Genomic DNA, 5,130 nt, shown 5'->3' on the forward strand with positions numbered 1-5,130 from the left:
AGGGGAAACACTCCAGGAAGTAGGAGTAGGTACAGCATGCATGAATAAGACCCCCAAAGCACAGGCAACTAAAGGTAAAATAAACAAATGGGATTATATCAAACTGAAAAGCTTCTGCACAGCAAAAGGAACAATCAACAGAGTAAAAAAAAAGACAACCAACAGAGTGGGAGAAAATATTTGCAAAATATACATCTGACAAAGGATTAATATCCAGAATATACAAGGAACTCAAACAACTTTACAATAAAAAAACAAATAACCCAATTAAAAAATGGGCAAAGGAGCTGAACAGACATTTCTCAAAGGAAGATATACGAATGGCCAACAGACACATGAAAAAGTGCTCAATATCACTCAGCATCTGGGAAATGCAAATCAAAATCACACTGAGATACCATCTCACTCCAGTTAGGATAGCTAACATACAAAAGACTGAGAATGATAAGTGCTGGAGAGGTTGCGGAGAAAAAGGAACTCTTATCCACTGTTGCTGGGGCTGTGAAATGGTGCAGACTTTATGGAAAACGATATGGAGGTTCCTCAAACAATTACAGATAGATCTACCATATGACCCAGCGATCCCACTGCTGGGAATATACCCAGAGGAATGGAAATCATCATGCTGAAGGGATACCTGTACTCCAATGTTTAGTGCATCTCTATATACAATAGCCAAGACCTGGAACCTGCCGAAATGTCCATCATCTGATGAGTGGATAAGGAAACTGTGGTACCTCTACACAATGGAATACTACTCTGCTATAAAAAAGAACAAAATACTACCATTCACAACAACATGGATGGACTTATAGAAAATTATACTAAGTGAAACAAATCAGGCATAGAAAGAGAAATACCACATGTTCTCACTTATTTGTGGGAGCTAAAAATTAATAAATAAAGAAACACACAAACAAATAAAGGTGGGGGGAAGAAGACAGAATAACCACATAAATTCCTTGAACTATTTAAGCCAAGTGCACAGGTACCATTTGGGGAGAGAGGGGGGGTGTAGAGGAACGAGTAAAGGAGCATGAAAATCAAGTAATGTATTTTGAGAAGTAAAATTAAATTTAAAAAAAAATTTTTTTTTGTCTTTTTTTTTTTTCGTGTCCGGCAACGGATCGCAACCCTCAGGGTCGCGCCCGTACCGGACCGGGACCGGCAACGGGATCGCAACCCTCGGTGTTGCTCCCACACCTCGCTCAGCCAGTGAGCGGGAACCGGTCTGCATGTGGGATCCGAACCCTCGGTGGGAGCGCCACCGCTCTCCCAAGCGGTGCACTGTAGCAGTGCGCCACCGGGCCGGCCCTAAATTAAATTTTTTAAAATTGCTAAGAGAGTAGCTTATTTAGCCATTCCACAATATATACATATTTCAAAACATCATGTTGTACACCATAAATATATACAATTTTTATTTGTCAATTTAAAAAAATACCACAGTAATAATTGCTGAAGGCAAGATCAACAAATGAATGCTAAAACTAGTGGGTGAAAGTTTAAGAAACAGGATATTATAATAGCCTCAAAATATCTCCCCTAAAATATGCATTGACTAAAAAGGCAAAAAAAATAGTAATTTTACAGTGGCAGACACCTGATAGACTTCACTTTTACTGGGAGATCAAGATTAACGTCACCAGTAATGAGACATAGCAATGTTGTGCACCACCTGATTTGATTCACTGAGAAAGGCACATCACCTCTNGTGAAAAATCTCTATAATGAGAACTACAAACCACTGTTGAGAGAAATTAAAGAGGACACAGGAAAATGGAAAGATATCCCATGCTCTTGGATTGGAAGAATTAACATTGTGAAAAGGTCCATATTACCCAAAGTGATCTACAGATTCAATGCAATCCCCATCAAAATTCTAATGACATTTTTCTCTGAGATGGAAAAAACTATCCAGACATTCATATGGAACAACAAAAGACCACACATAGCCAAATCAGTCCTGAACAAAAACTATAAAGCTGGTGGCATAACACTACTTGACTTTAAACTATATTACAAAGCTATAATAACCTAAACACCATGGTACTGGCATAAAAACAGACACACCAATCAATGGAACAGAATAGAGAACCCAGAAATCAACCCACATGCCTACAGCCATCTGATCTTTGACAAAGGCAGCAAGTCTACATACCAGGGAAGAGACTGCCTTTTCAACAAATGGTGCTGGGAAAACTGGATAATCATATGTAGGAGAATGAAACTAGACCCGTATCTTTCACCGTATACCAAAGTCAACTCAAAATGGATTACAGAATTAAATATATACCCTGAAACAATAAAACTCCTTAAAGAAAACATAAGGGAAACACTCCAGGAAATAGGAGTGGGTAAAGAATTCATGAATAGGACCCAAAAAGCACAGGCAACTAAAGGTGAAATAAACAAATGGGATTATATCAAACTAAAAGGCTTCCACACAGCAAAAGAAACAATCAACAGATGAAAAAAAAAAAACAGAGTGGGAGAAAATACTTGCTAAATACACATCTGACAAAGGATTAATATCCAGAATATACAAGGAACTCAAACAACTTTGCAATAAAAAAACAAATAACCCAATTAAAAAATGGGCAAAGGAGCTGAACAGACATTTCTCAAAGGAAGATATACGAATGGCCAACGGACACATGAAAAAGTGCTCAATATCACTCAGCATCTGGGAAATGCAAATCAAAATCACACTGAGATACCATCTCACTCCAGTTAGGATGGCTAATATCCAAAAGACTGAGAATGATAAATGCTGGAGAGGTTGCGGACAAAAAGGAACTCTTATCCACTGTTGCTGGGGCTGTGAAATGGTGCAGACTTTATGGAAAATGATATGGAGGTTCCTCAAACAATTACAGATAGATCTACCATATGACCCAGCGATCCCACTGCTGGGAATATACCCAGAGGAATGGAAATCATCATGCTGAAGGGATACCTGTACTCCAATGTTTAGTGAATCTGTATATACAATAGCCAAGACCTGGAACCTGCCGAAATGTCCATCATCTGATGAGTGGATAAAGAAACTGTGGTACCTCTACACAATGGAATACTACTCTGCTATAAAAAAGAACAAAATACTACCATTCACAACAACATGGATGGACTTATAGAAAAGTATACTAAGTGAAACAAATCAGGCAGAGAAAGAGAAATACCACATGTTCTCACTTATTTGTGGGAGCTAAAAATTAATAAATAAAGAAACACACAAACAAATAAAGGCAGGGGGAAGAAGACAGAATAACCACATAAATTCCTTGAACTATTTAAGCCAAGTGCACAGGTACCATGTGGGGAGAGAGGGGGTGTGTAGAGGAACGAGTAAAGGAGCATGAAAATCAAGTAATGTATTTTGAGAAGTAAAATTAAATTAAATTTCTAAAAATTGCTAAGAGAGTAGCTTATTTAGCCATTCCACAATATATACATATTTCAAAACATCATGCTGTACACCATAAATATATACAATTTTTATTTAAAAAATACCACAGTAATAATTGCTGAAGGCAAGATCAACAAATGAATGCTAAAACGAGTGGGTGAAAGTTTAAGAAACAGGATATTATAATAGCCTCAAAATATCTCCCCTAAAATATGCATTGACTAAAAAGGAAAAAAAATAGTAATTTTACAGTGGCAGACACCTGATAGACTTCACTTTTACTGGGAGATCAAGATTAACGTCACCAGTAATGAGACATAGCAATGTTGTGCACCACCTGATTTGATTCACTGAGAAAGGCACATCACCTCTGCAATATGCTTCTCCCAAATCCACAGCCTTAGCCTACCGATGAGAAAACAGACAAAGCCAAATTACGGGACATTCTACAAGGTATCACTCTTCACACTGCCAAAGTCATGAAAGACAAGGAAAGACTGAGTTGATTAGTTTGCTAGGGCTGTCATAACCAACTACCAAAATGGAGTGACTTAAACAACAAAAATGTATTGTCTCACAGTTCTGGAGGCCAGAAGTCCAAAACCAGGGGACTAGCAGGGTTGGTTCCTTCTGAATGTTCTGAGGGAAGGATCTGTTCCAGGCCTCTCTCTTCTCAGCTTGTACATGGCCGTCGTCTCCTTGTGTCTCCATACCATCTTCCCTCTGTACATGTCTGTGTCCAAATTTCCCCTTTTCATGAGGACACCAATCCTATTGGATTAGGGCCAACCCTAATGACCTCCTTTTAACCTGATTACCTCTATAAAGACCCCACCTCCAGATAACATCACATTCTGAAGTACTGGAGGTTAGGACTTCAAAATATGAATTTGGGGGGACACAATTCAACCTGTAACACTGAGGCACTGAGTGGAAGTAGTTTAAAGAGACAGGACAACTAAATATAATGTGGGTTCCTAGATGGGATCCTGGAGCAGAAGAAAGAATAATGGTGGAAAAACTGGTGAAATCTGAATAAGGTCTGTAATATAGTTAGTGATATTGTACTGATTTCTTAGTTTTGATCATTGTGCTATGGCTATGTGTGACAGCAGTGGGGGAAATTGAAAGAGAAGTGTCAGGAGTTCTCGGTACTATCTCTGCAATTGCTCTGTAAGGCTTTTTTTTTTTAATAAAAGAAAAATTTATTAAACGTCTATTCAAGTTGATTTCCTATGAAGTAAAATATAAAGAAGGCCATCATTTACAGACACCATCAAAATGCGAAAAAATGAGTTAGTTGGGTCTCACTCCCTGAAACAAGTCCCCTCGTTATCTAGTTGTGTTGAAAATTAGTCATATTGTTGAAAATTAACAAGGAGAACAAAAAGTAAATACACCTTTTTATTAAACAGGCAGTAAAAATGAAAAAATAGAAAAATCTTATATATCCTATGCCAACTCCAACTAATAAAACCTATCTATACAGCTCATCTGTTTGCTTCTTGGGGAAAAAGTTCAGGTTGTGGTTAACAAAAGTGACTTCATATATTAGAGTGATGTCTTTATAGAGAGAGTAAAGATAGTATCTTATTCACCTTTGTTTGGATTATACACAGGAGGCACTCAAGATATGTATATTTATTTTTTTGATATGTAATCTTTATAAAGGAAATCTTACTTTGAGCTACGTATTGAAACCTGATCCCAGTAGCATTATT

Source organism: Galeopterus variegatus, unplaced genomic scaffold, assembly GCF_000696425.1.
Source record: "Galeopterus variegatus unplaced genomic scaffold, G_variegatus-3.0.2 Scaffold793, whole genome shotgun sequence".
In the NCBI taxonomy this organism is placed as follows: Eukaryota; Metazoa; Chordata; class Mammalia; order Dermoptera; family Cynocephalidae; genus Galeopterus; species Galeopterus variegatus.